Source organism: Schistocerca americana, chromosome 6 (genome assembly GCF_021461395.2).
Source record: "Schistocerca americana isolate TAMUIC-IGC-003095 chromosome 6, iqSchAmer2.1, whole genome shotgun sequence".
Taxonomy (NCBI): Eukaryota; Metazoa; Arthropoda; class Insecta; order Orthoptera; family Acrididae; genus Schistocerca; species Schistocerca americana.
In genome coordinates, this window is record NC_060124.1 from 99424250 (window position 1) to 99438856 (window position 14607).

Genomic DNA, 14607 nt, shown 5'->3' on the forward strand with positions numbered 1-14607 from the left:
GGCAACCGCTCGCTGAAGTGGGAAATTCAGGTTCGATTTCCGGAATTATTGCCTTGCCCAAATGCAGCGAAAGTGGAATATTTCTTACGCTAAAGCTGGGACTTTTCATTCTGCCTTATCGGTACATGTTCAGAGTATCCCCTCTTAGTCGTGTTTTGTATGGGATACACACGCCCCCAGCAGGACTCTAGTACCAGCCGTAGGAGGTATGAGTAATCTGTTTTGCAAACTGATTGCATTTATCTGGTATTCTACCAATGAGAAAATGTCTGCTATCTGTTGTTTCTACTGCAGAGTCTCTTTGATCGTTCCATTTCATATCACTAGATAATGCTGCAGCCAGATATTTGCATGAACTGATCGATTCCAATTATCACCCGTTTAAATTAAAGTCATTTTTTTTGTCATCAGTCTACTGACTGGTTTGATGCGGCCCGCCACAAATTCCTTTCCTGTGCTAACCTCTTCATCTCAGAGTAGCACTTGCACCCTACGTCCTCAATTATTTGCTTGACGTATTCCAATCTCTGTCTTCCTCTACAATTTTTGCCCTCTACAGCTCCCTCTAGTACCATGGAAGTCATTCCCTCATGTCTTAGCAGATGTCTATCATCCTGTCCCTTCTACTTATCAGTGTTTTCACATATTCCTTTCCTCTCCGATTTTGCGTAGAACCTCCTCATTCCTTACCTTATCAGTCCACCTAATTTTCAACATTCGTCTATAGCACCACATCTCAAATGCTTCGATTCTCTTCTGTTCCGGTTTTCCCACAGTCCATGTTTCCCTACTATACAATGCGGTACTCCAGACGTACATCCTCAGAAATTTCTTCCTCAAATTAAGGCCGGTATTTGATATTAGTAGACTTCTCTTGGCCAGAAATGCCTTTTTGCTATAGCAAATCTGCTAGTGAAATGAAGTTCCAGAGGAGCAGGATGAGTCTAACAAGACGAGACAGATTGCGAAATGTGTATGTGAGGGAAAGACTAAAGGAGGAACCAGTACAGGACAGGATAGAAAAATCAAGATTGCAGTGGTATGGACACATGAAGAGAATGGATGAGGGAAGAATTCCAAAGAGGATGTTTGATCTGCAACTGGAGGGGAAGAGGCCCAGGGGCAGACCAAGAGATAGATGGGTGAAGGGAGTGAAGGAATGTGTTACGAGAAGAGGAGAGAACTGGACGAAGGTGGAAGAGGGGGAATGGTGGAAAGACAGAACACGATGGAGAGGCTTGTGTTCCCGACAAACACAGCCAGTGGCTGGAAACTGTCCAAGATGATGATGATGAAATCTGCTTTTGATGTCCTCCTTGCTCCGTCCGTCATTGGTTATTTTACTGCCTAGGTAGCAGAATTCCTTAACTCCATTGACTTCGTGACCATCAATCCTGATGTTAAGTTTCTCGCTGTTCTCATTTCTACTACTTCTCATTACCTTCGTCTTTCTCCGATTTACTCTCAAACCATACTGTGTACTCATTAGACTGTTCATTCCGTTCAGCAGATCATTTAATTCTTCTTCACTTTCACTCAGGATAGCACTGTCATCAGCGAATCGTATCATTGATATCATTTCACCTTGTATTTTAATTCCACTCCTGAACCTTTCTTTTATTTCCATCATTGCTTCCTCGATGTACAGATTGAAGAGTAGGGGCGAAAGGCTACAGCCTTCTCTTACACCCCTCTTAATACGAGCACTTCGTTCTTGATCATCCACTCTTACTATTCCCTCTTGGTTGTTGTACATATTGCAAATGACCCGTCTCTCCCTATAGCTTACCCCTACTTTTTTCAGAATCTCGTACAGCTTGCACCAATTTATATTGTCGAACGCTTTCTCCACGTCGACAAATCCTATGAAAGTGTCTTGATTTTTCTTTAGCCTTGCTTCCATTATCAGCCGTAACGTCAGAATTGCCTCTCTCGTCCCTTTACTTTTTCTAAAGCCAACTGATCGTCACCTAGCGCATTCTCAATTTTCTTTTCCATTCTTCTGTAAATTATTCTTGTAAGCAGCTTCGATGCATGAGATGTTAAGCTGATTGTGCGATAATTCTCGCACTTGTCATCTCTTGCCGTCTTCGGAATTGTGTGGATGATGCTTTTCCGAAAGTCAGATGGTATATCGCCAGACTCATATATTCTACACACCAACGTGAATAGTCGTTTTGTTGCCACTTCCCCCAATGATTTTAGAAATTGTGATGGAATGTTATCTATCCCTTCTGCCTTATTTGACCGTAAGTCCTCCAAAGCTCTTTTAAATTCCGATTATAATACTGGATCCCCTATCTCTTCAAAATCGACTCCTGTTTCTTCTTCTATCACATCAGACAAATCTTCACCCTCATACAGGCTTTCAATGTATTCTTTCCACCTATCTGCTCTCTCCTCTGCTTTTAATAGTGGAATTCCCGTTGCGCTCTTAATGTTACCACCGTTGCTTTTAATGTCACCAAAGGTTGTTTTGACTTCCCTGTATGCTGAGTCTGTCCTTCCGACAATCTTATCTTTTTCGATGTCTTCACATTTTTCCTGCAGCCTTTTCATCTTAGCTTCGCTGCACTTCCTATTTATTTCATTCCTCAGCGACTTGTATTTCTGTATTCCTGATTTTCCCGGAACATGTTTGTACTTCCTCCCATCATCAATCAACTGAAGTATTTCTTCTGTTACCCAAGGTTTCTTCGCAGCTACCTTCTTTGTACCTATGTTTCCCTTCCCAACTTCTGTGATGGTCCTTTTTAGAGATGTCCATTTCTCTTCAACTGTACTGCCTACTGCGCTATTCCCTATTGCTGTATCTATAGCGTTAGAGAACTTGAAAAGTATCTCGTCATTCCTTAGTACTTCCGTATCCCACTTCTTTGCGTATTGATTCTTCCTGACTAATGTCTTGAACTTCAGCTTACTCTTCATCGCTACTATATTGTGATCTGAGTCTATATCTGCTCCTGGGTACGCCTTACAATCCAGTATCTGATTTCGGAATCTAATTGAAATCTTCCCGTATCTCCCGGCCTTTTCCAAGTGTACCTCCTCCTCTTGTGATTCTTGAACAGCGTATTCGTTATTACTAGCTGAAACTTGTTACAGAACTCAGTTAGTCTTTCTCCTCTTTCATTCCTTGTCCCAAGCCCATATTCTCCTGTAACCTTTCCTTCTCCTCCTTCCCCTACAACTGCATTCCAGTCGCCCATGACTATTAGATTTTCGTCCCCCTTTACATACTGCATTACCCTTTCAATATCCTCATACACTTTCTCTATCTGTTCATCTTCAGCTTGCGACGTCGGCATGTATACCTGAACTATCGTTGTCGGTGTTGGTCTGCTGTCGATTCTGATTAGAACAACCCGGTCACTGAACTGTTCATAGTAACACACCCTCTGCGCTACCTTCCTATTCATAACGAATCCTACACCTGTTATACCTTTTTCTGCTGCTGTTGATATTACCCGATAACGAATCCTACACCTGTTATACCATTTTCTGCTGCTGTTGATATTACCCGATATTCATCTGACCAGAAATCCTGGTCTTCCTTCCACTTCACTTCACTGACCCCTACTATATCTAGATTGAGCCTTTGCATTTCCCTCATCAGATTTTCTAGTTTCCCTACCACGTTCAAGCTTCTGACATTCCACGCCCCGACTCGTAGAACGTTATCCTTTCGTTGATTATTCCATCTTTTTCTCATGGTAACGTCCCCCTTGGCAGTCCCCTCCCGGAGATCCGAAAGGGGGACTATTACGGAATCTTTTGCCAATGGAGAGATCATCATGACACTTCTTCAATTACAGGCCACATGTCCTGTGTATACACGTTACATGTCTTTAATGCAGTGGTTTCCATCGCCTTCTGCTTCCTCATGTCGTTGATCATTGCTGATTCTTCCGCCTTTAGGGGCAATTTCCCACCCCTAGGACAAGAGAGTGTCCTGAACCTCTATCCGCTCCTCCGCCCTCTTTGACAAGGCCGTTGGCAGAATGAGGCTGACTTCTTATGCCGGAAGCCTTCGGCCGCCAATGCTGATTATTTATCAAAATTCAGGCAGTGGCGGGGATTGAACCCGGGACCGAAGACGTTTTGATTATGAATCAAAGACGCTACCCCTAGACCACGTGATCTATATAAGAGTCATAGGACACTACATAGTTTCTTTTTGAGAAGCGCAAAATGTTACATTCCTGAACATCTAACTGGACTTGAACGTCATGGCCGGTAGTTGTTACTAGTACTTCGATTTTTAGTAACTCAAAAACTTTAACAGACATTGGAATAAAACTAAAACCAAATAATTAGTATATTTTGATCTCTCTGTGAAAAAAATTTATAAACTGTATACTACATAGTGATGGGAATATTGATTTTCATCTTACGTCGTGAATTATGTGCGCTTTTTATTTTCTGTACACTGTACTCCCACAGTACTCATTATAAAAAGTGAAAAAAATATTATTCTTTTACTTATCACCTTGTCGCCTAGCGGTTCTAGGCGCTTCAGTCCGGAACCGCGCGACCGCTACGGTCGCAGGTTCGAATCTTGCCTCGGGCATGGATGTGTGTGATGTCCTTAGGTTAGTTAGGTTTAAGTAGTTCTAAGTTCTAGCGGATTGATGACCTCAGATGTTAAGTCCCATAGTGCTCAGACCCATTTAATTATCACCTTGTAGACACAAAAAATAAGGAATATTTACGAATTTGTTGTTTTGCGTATTTTTACAAAACGTGTTATTTAGAAATCAATTTTATTTACTAATAAATTAGGAAAACATGAAGTTCTCCAACTTAAAATAGTACATTGTTGAATAAAGTGACTCACTGTGGAGACAAGCACTGTACTGTTGTTCTTGCACATGTTTTTTAGTGTAGCTTTAGTAATGAATAATTATACCTAAGTTTGTAGAAAGATCACTACGGGAAAACTAAAACTAAAGAATTGCACGTCATTTTCTTCTCAAAGATAACATGTCAAAACATTACAGTCCGTAATCTTGCTGATTCTGGATGTTCTTTCATCTTCTTTAGTTTTCTTTCTTCTCCTTATTATTCTGACCTCCTTTGCCAAGCCTTCGATTGCTTTTTTAGCTTTAGCAACGCACTGCCTGTCCACTTGTAGCAGCCCACTCTCCATGTTGTCCCCAACTTTGATGCCTAACCTGCTCGTGGTTTGTAGGATGCCTTTTACTCCATCATCAAAACAATACTATGGAGTCCATCACACCAATCAGAAAAGCTGATGTGCTAACAAAAATAGTTTTTGGCAAGTGTTCCCCAATGCAACTAAACAAGCCTGCATTCGAATTTTGTGTTCTGGCATGTAAATGTTTATCCAGAGTGTATATTTTGAAAGATCTGCGTATGTTGGCTTTAGTTCTACCGTAACAGTTTCTGGATAGGTTGGACATGTGTACGTTTTTGTCCATTTTCATCGCGTCTATTATATCTGCACAGCTTTATGTTTCCTTTTGAGAGGAGGGTATGCTGTTGATCCTCATCAGTGGATATTCTGTGAAACATAGATGCCCAAATTGCTTTCCTCGCCGCGCAGAGTGGTCGCGCGGTTTGAGGCGTCATGTCACGGACTGCGCGACCCCTCCCGCCGGAGATTCGTGTCCTCCCTCGAGTATGGGTGCGTGTGTTGTTCTTAGCATAAGTTTGTTTAAGTTGGTTTGTAAGCCTAGGGACCGTTAACCTAAACAGTTTGGTCCCTTAGGAATTCATAAATTTTTGAACATTTTTTTTTTTTTTTTTTTGCTTTTCTCATCTCACTGATGGATAGATCGTAATATTTTGTGAGATTTTCTATTTCTCATTTGGTGAGTCTCCCTTGTCCATCAATTGCTTTGCCATCAGAGAGTATTTTTTTATAATATGTTTTTGCAGAGTTTCCTAAGCGTTTGTCTCATTTCTTCTGGACACCACCTGCACATTCAGTTATTTTCAGTTTCACCACGTGGTTTATCAGCCACAACATTACTGAAGCCTTTAGATAGTGAACACCACGTCTGGCTACTTTTCTACTAATAATAGACTGCCACCTTACTTTCCATACCACGACAGTTTTTGTCACATTTGTATTCATTTATCTTATTGGCTTAACCTTGGCAGTGTTTCGTCAGACATTCATAGTCCAGCACCATGCACTTATCTACAGAGAGACAACTCTGTTCGGAGATGTATGGTCTCCTGCCAGGAACCGTCCAATGCCACAACAATATCAGTAGACTAACATACACTCCTGGAAATTGAAATAAGAACACCGTGAATTCATTGTCCCAGGAAGGGGAAACTTTATTGACATATTTCTGGGGTCAGATACATCACATGATCACACTGACAGAACCACAGGCACATATACACAGGCAACATAGCATGCACAATATCGGCACTAGTACAGTGTATATCCACCTTTCGCAGCAATGCAGGCTGCTATTCTCCCATGGAGACGATCGTAGAGATGCTGGATGTAGTCCTGTGGAACGGCTTGCCATGCCATTTCCACCTGGCGCCTCAGTTGGACCAGTGTTCGTGCTGGACGTGCAGACCGCGTGAGACGACGCTTCATCCAGTCCCAAACATGCTCAATGGGGGACAGATCCGGAGATCTTGCTGGCCAGGGTAGTTGACTTACACCTTCTAGAGCACGTTTGGTGGCACGGGATATATGCGGACGTGCATTGTCCTGTTGGAACAGCAAGTTCCCTTGCCGGTCTAGGAATGGTAGAACGATGGGTTCGATGACGGTTTGGATGTACCGTGCACTATTCAGTGTCCCCTCGACGATCACCAGGGGTGTACGGCCAGTGTAGGAGATCGCTCCCCACACCATGATGCCGGGTGTTGGCCCTGTGTGCCTCGGTCGTATGCAGTCCTGATTGTGGCGCTCACCTGCACGGCGCCAAACACGCGTACGACCATCATTGGCACCAAGGCAGAAGCGACTCTCATCGCTGAAGACGACACGTCTCCATTCGTCCCTCCATTCACGCCTGTCGCGACACCACTGGAGGCGGGCTGCACGATGTTGGGGCGTGAGCGGAAGACTGCCTAACGGTGTGCGGGACCGTAGCCCAGCTTCATGGAGACGGTTGCGAATGGTCCTCGCCGATTCCCCAAGAGCAACAGTGTCCCTAATTTGCTGGGAAGTGGCGGTACGGTCCCCTACGACACTGCGTAGGATCCTACGGTCTTGGCGTGCATCCGTGCGTCGCTGCGGTCCGGTCCCAGGACGACGGGCACGTGCACCTTCCGCCGACCACTGGCGACAACATCGATGTACTGTGGAGACCTCACGCCCCACGTGTTGAGCAATTCGGCGGTACGTCCACCCGGCCTCCCGCATGCCCACTGTACGCCCTCGCTCAAAGTCCGTCAACTGCACATACGACTCACGTCCACGCTGTCGCGGCATGCTACCAGTGTTAAAGACTGCGATGGAGCTCCGTATGCCACGGCAAACTGGCTGACACTGACGGCGGCGGTGCACAAATGCTGCGCAGCTAGCGCCATTCGACGGCCAACACCGCGGTTCCTGGTGTGTCCGCTGTGCCGTGCGTGTGATCATTGCTTGTACAGCCCTCTCGCAGTGTCCGGAGCAAGTATGGTGGGTCTGACACACCGGTGTCAATGTGTTCTTTTTTCCATTTCCAGGAGTGTGTATCTAAAACTACTTTCGCTCCCGTCTGCATTAACGCTCCACTGACTTCATTTAGAGCATTACACGGTCGCTTATACTATACCTCAAATATCACAAGTGTCAGTGAGAAATCCACCACAGCACAGAATATCTGTCCTTCTTTTTTTCCATTGCCAATGCTCCTCATGGGATACACCTCATGGCATAAACAAGGCGAATATTCACTTCTCTATATTTCGTGCTTCTTACAGGAGGTACGGTTGTATATTTATTTGGATTATAGTACAGGTTTGCTGGATAGGCCTGTTCTTTTACTTTCGTCCTCACTAAACGTAAGGAATTTTTCACTACTGCGTCATTTACATTTTTCAACAGACAAGAGAAATTCTGAAAGATTGCGCTTACCAACGAAAATGTAACCGCCATTTTCACTATTTACAGCATCCGCTTCTTGTTCATTTTCGGTAATATTTCAACTTGCATTCTGAAGCACTGTCTGGCGAACTGTTAGGCCCAGCCTCACTTCGGTGCTGTGTAACAGTTTCTTTGCTATTACGACCTCCAACAACGGGCTTGTACTGATTGCCGTAAAATTCACGACTGCAATTACACTATTCTTTTTTGATATTTTACGATGCAAAATGGTTAAAATATGCAGTGCCAACAGCAGGTTTACAACATAATTGCAAGTGAAGAACATAAGTAAACTCATGTAATCTACATGTATCGACAGGAAGATCGAATTAAGGGTGGTAGGACGTCAAACGGGCCGACTTGGAGCCGGAGAGGCAAAACAGGACATTTTATTTTCTACTGTCTATACTTTTACAAATAAATTCATAAAACTTTATCAGCATGACCAGGAAGGATTCATAAATCACACTCATAGCAGTGAAAGTGCAGAAACATAACAAAATAAATTTTTTTAGATAAGAAATTTCATCATTTTTTCACTTATTGCTGGCTGCATTTGTTGCTATAGCTACATTTTTCTTCACAAGTAAGAGAGATTCTTTGATGAACTTTTCACAGCATACAAACCAAACTCACAGGTGTATGAAACTCTAGAATTTTCGAAATCTATTAAAAACTGTGGTAAAAATTGAGATAACCAACTATAAAACTTGATTTTTTTCTAAACATAAAGTTTAAAACGTAACAGCTCATACATTTTTTCATAAATTAAATAGATTCGAGAGTTTCAGACACCTGTTAGTACGGTTTGTATGCTGTGCAAAATTCATCGAACTGTCTCTCTTACTTATGAAGAAAAGTGTACCTATAGCAATAATTGCAGCCAATTGTAAGTGAAAAAATGATGGAATTTCACATGTAAAAAAAGTGGTTTTGTTATGTTTTTGAACTTCCGCTGCTACGAGTGTGAATCCTGAATCCATCCTGGTCATGCTGACAAAGTTTTATGAATTTACTTGTAAAAGTATAGACAGTGGAAATTAAAATGTCGTGTGGTGCCTCTCCTGCTCCAAGTCGGCCCGTTTGACGTCCTACCTCCATTTATAATTCCCTGTTCTTGGTACGGTCGATATGTTCTTCAAGGATATTACACAAAGGAGTTTCTGTGGACATAGTGCCGCCAAAATTAAATAACCAGACATTGAAGGCAAGGTCTTGTGCTTGACAGTAGTGTGACAGCTGGGCATTCGCACGCCGCATCGGCTTTAGAAAGGCATTTCAACACAAAAATGATAACGTGTTACACAAAGAGTATATATTTATAGAATCAGGAAGAATCACAAAATTTTCTTAAACGAAAATAATTCCATATTTGGGCCTTCATGACACATAGGTCCCCTTACAGCAAGTTGATGAACTTTCCATCATTATAAAATTTTATGAATATCCTACTGAAAATTTGAGCAGCTCATATCACGCAGTACTTACTTACAGATAACTACACCTCTTGCGAAAATCTGTGATAAGTACCAACGTTGTTCGCAAGGTCATTAATACACAAGAGGTTTAGTAAAGGCTCGCTCGTTATACGTCAATGTTGCGCACCAGAGGGTTATCTATCGATGAATTTCCATCCAAGAGAACATACTCAGTCCAGTCACATATTTCGTTTGGTAGACCACACGATTATACTTGTGTTTCGCTGAGTGAAATGCTTTTCTGGAGCCAAGAAATATTTCATCTTCATGACTGCCTTCATCCATGGTTTTTAAGACATTTGAGAAGAGCACGGGTTGTGTTTCAAATGATTGATGTATTCCCAGTCAACGGCAGTTGACTTGGAGGTGGACATTCTGTTCATCACCTTCATCATATCTGAATCAGGATATGTTCTAAAAAATAGTTGAAATGGCTCTGAGCACTATGGGACTTAACTTCTGCGGTCATCAGTTCCCTAGAACTTAGAACTACTTAAACGCTACTAACCTAAGGGCATCACACACATCCATGCCCGAAGCAAGATTCGAGGAAGGAAATTAGTGTTTACGTCCCGTCGACAACGAGGCCATTAGAGACGGAGCGCTAGCTCGGGTGAGGGAAGGATGGGGAAGGAAATCGGCCGTGCCCATTCAAAGGAACTATCCCGGCATTTGCCTGAAGCGGTTTTAGGGAAATCACGGAAAACCTAAATCAGAAAGGCCGGAGACGGGATTGAACCGTCGTCCTCCCGAATGCGAGTCCAGTGTGCTAACCACTGCGCCACCGGTAGGATTCGAACCCGCGACCGTAGCGGTCGCGCGGGTCCAGACTGTAGCCCCTAGAACCGCTCTGCCACCCAAGCCGGCGATATGTTCTAAGATCTTACGACAAACTGCAGCAGTTTTGTATGATTTTCTAAGAGTTATATGATTTAAAAGGATTCCAACCTGTTTCATAGGCACACACCACTTCGTACGTTGCAGCAAATAGTAAATGTCACTGTAATATTGGAGACTGCAGTGCTAACGCAGCCCACAACAAGGAACGAGGCCACATTCAAATTCTGCACATATAACAAGGGGCACTGGGTCCTCACATGCAAAATTCTTAAACTAAGTGCTTTTCAGCAGTCTTCACCAGACATATCAGGACGTGAAGAATCCTTAGGTTCGCAGTCGATCTGATTGTCGCTGAGCAAACTCAGTGCGAAGGAAATCATTCAGATATCGTGTAATTAAAGTGCGGAAAGTTGCACAGTTTAGTTGAGGGGCATGTCTGATGCAGCGGTAATGTTTCTGAAACCATGTTGTTGTTGTTCTGGTCATCAGTCCTGAGGCTGGTTTGATGCAGCTCTCCATGCTACTCTATCCTGTGCAAGCTTTTTCATCTCCAAGTACCTACTGCAACCTACATCCTTCTGAATCTGCTTAGTGTATTCATCTCTTGGTCTCCCTCTACGATTTTTACCCTCCACGCTGCCCTCCAATACTAAATTGGTGATCCCTTGATGACTCAGAACATGTCCTACCAACCGATCCCTTCTTCTGGTCAAGTTGTGACACAAACTTCTCTTCTCCCCAATCCTATTCAATACTTCCTCATTGGTTATGTGATCTACCCATCTAATCTTCAGCATTCTTCTGTAGCACCACATTTCGAAAGCATCTATTCTCTTCTTGTCCAAACTATTTATCGTCCATGTTTCACTTCCATACATGGCTACACTCCATACGAATACTTTCAGAAATGACTTCCTGACACTTAAATCAATACTGGATGTTAACAAATTTCTCTTCTTCAGAAACGCATTCCTTGCTATTGCCAGCCTACATTTTATATCCTCCCTACTTCGACCATCATCAGTTATTTTGCTCCCCAAATAGCAAAACCCCTTTACTACTTTAAGTGCCTCATTTCCTAATCTAATTCCCTCAGCATCACCCGACTTAATTAGACTACATTCCATTATCCTTGTTTTGCTTTTGTTGATGTTCATCTTATATCCTCCTTTCAAGACACTGTCCATTCCATTTAACTGCTCTTCCAAGTCCTTTGCTGTCTCTGACAGAATTACAATGTCATCGGCGAACCTCAAAGTTTTTATTTCTTCTCCATGAATTTTAATACCTACTCCGAACTTTTCTTTTGTTTCCTTTACTGCTTGCTCAATATACAGATTGAACAACATTGGGGAGAGGCTACAACCCTGTCTCACTCACTTCCCAACCACTGCTTCCCTTTCATGTCCCTCGACTCTTATAACTGCCATCTGGTTTCTGTACAAATTGTAAATAGCCTTTCGCTCCCTGTATTTTACCCCTGCCACCTTTAGAATTTGAAAGAGAGTATTCCAGTCACCATTGTCAAAAGCTTTCTCTAAGTCTACAAATGCTAGAAACGTAGGTTTGCCTTTCCTTAATCTTTCTTCTAAGATAAGTCGTAAGGTCAGTATTGCCTCACGTGTTCCAACATTTCTACGGAATCCAAACTGATCTTCCCCGAGGTTGGCTTCTACTAGTTTTTCCATTCGTCTGTAAAGAATTCGTGTTAGTATTTTGCATCTGTGACTTATTAAACTGATAGTTCGGTAATTTTCACATCTGTCAACACCTGCTTTCTTTGGGATTGGAATTATTATATTCTTCTTGAAGTCTGAGGGTATTTCGCCTGTTTCATACATCTTGCTCACCAGATGGTAGAGTTTTGCCAGGAATGGCTCTCCCAAGGCCGTCAGTAGTTCCAATGGAATGTTGTCTATTTCGGGGGCCTTGTTTCGACTCAGGTCTTTCAGTGCTCTGTCAAACTCTTCACGCAGTATCACATCTCCCATTTCATCTCCATCTACATCCTCTTCCATTTCAATAATATTGTCCTCAAGTACATCGCCCTTGTATAGACCCTCTATATACTCCTTCCACCTTTCTGCTTTCCCTTCCTTGCTTAGAACTGGGTTTCCATCTGAGCTCTTGATATTCATACAAGTCGTTCTATTATCTCCAAACGTCTCTTTAATTTTCCTGTAGGCAGTATCTATCTTACCCCTAGTGAAATAGACCTCTACATCCTTACATTTGTCCACTAGCCATCCCTGCTTAGCCATTTTGCACTTCCTGTCGATCTCATTTTCGAGACGTTTGTATTCCTTTTTGCCTGCTTCATTTACTGCATTTTTATATTTTCTCCTTTCATCAATTAAACTCAATATTTCTTTTGTTACCCAAGGATTTCTACTAGCCCTCGTCTTTTTACCTACTTGATCCTCTGCTGCCTTCGCTACTTCATCCCTCAAAGCTACCCATTCTTCTTCTACTGTATTTCTTTCACCCATTCCTGTCAATTGTTCCCTAATGCTCTCCCTGAAACTTTGTACAACCTCTGGTTCTTTCAGTTTATCCAGGTCCCATCTCCTTAAATTCCCACCTTTTTGCAGTTTCTTCAGTTTTAATCTACAGGTTATAACCAATAGATTGTGGTCAGAGTCCACATCCGCCCCTGGAAATGTCTTACAATTTAAAACCTGGTTCCTAAATCTCTGTCTTACCATTATATAATCTATCGGATACCTTTTAGTATCTCCAGGGTTCTTCCATGTATACAACCTTCTTTCATGATTCTTAAACCGAGTGTTAGTTATGATTATGTTGTGCTCTGTGCAAAATTCTACCAGGCGGCTTCCTCTTTCATTTCTTAGCCCCAATCCCAATCCATATTCACCTACTATGTTTTCTTCTCTCCCTTTTCCTACACTCGAATTCCAGTCACCCATGACTATTAAATTTTCGTCTCCCTTCACAATCTGAATAATTTCTTTTATTTCATCATACATGTCTTCAATTTCTTCGTCATCTGCAGAGCTAGTTGGCATATAAACTTGTACTACTGTAGTAGGTGTGGGCTTCGTATCTATCTTGGCCACAATAATGCGTTCACGATGCTGTTTGTAGTAGCTTACCCGCAATTCAATTTTCCTATTCATTATTAAACCTACTCTTGCATTACCCCTATTTGATTTTGTGTTTATAACCCTGTAGGCACCTGACAAGAAGTCTTGTTCCTCCTGCCACCGAACTTCACTAATTCCCACTATATCTAACTTTAACCTATCCATTTCCCTTTTTAAATTTTCTAACCTACCTGCCCGATTAAGGGATCTGACATTCCACGCTCCGATCCGCAGAACGCCAGTTTTCTATCTCGTGATAACGACATCCTCTTGAGTAGTCCCCGCCCGGAGATCCGATTGGGTGACTATTTTACCTCCGGAATATTTTACCCAAGAGGACGCCATCATCATTTAATCATACAGTAAAGCTGCATGCCCTCGGGAAAAATTACGGCTGTAGTTTCCCCTTGCTTTCAGCCGTTCGCAGTACCAGCACAGCAAGGCCGTTTTGGTAATTGTTACAAGACCAGATCAGTCAATCATCCAGACTGTTGCCCTTGCAACTACTGAAAAGGCTGCTGCCCCTCTTCAGGAACCACACGTTTGTCTGGCCTCTCAACAGATACCCCTCCGTTGTGGTTGCACCTACGGTACGGCTATCTGTATCGCTGAGGCACGCAAGCCTCCCCACCAACGGCAAGGTCTATGGTTCATGGGGGGGTCTGAAACCATCAGAGGTGAATAATAGTTGGTCGTGAACGACAGATTTTTCGAAGGTGTTAAAGGCACTGAGCCTACACGTTCGTGGATATGAGCTGGTTCCGAGGAGCACCCTAGCAGTAAGTACATTACAGATTCCTTAAACCACACAGTCAGCATTATCACATAATGGTGCCACCACAAATACAAACCTTACGTTGGTGACCTTACCATTATTTGTGAGGACAAAGCCACAACAGACTGTCGTCTGGCAGCTTAAGACAGGATAACATGGTTCCGCAAGGAATTCAGAAATTTTCCGTTCCCAGACACGCTTCCAAAAATTAAGTAACAAGATGGGAATCTGATAATCAAATATTGTGATACTTCTAGACTATCCATCGGTTCTTTCTATCTACTATTATTAAATTCAGTGTTTATTCGAACCACGTAGAAGAATTTCTGTCAACGTAATTCT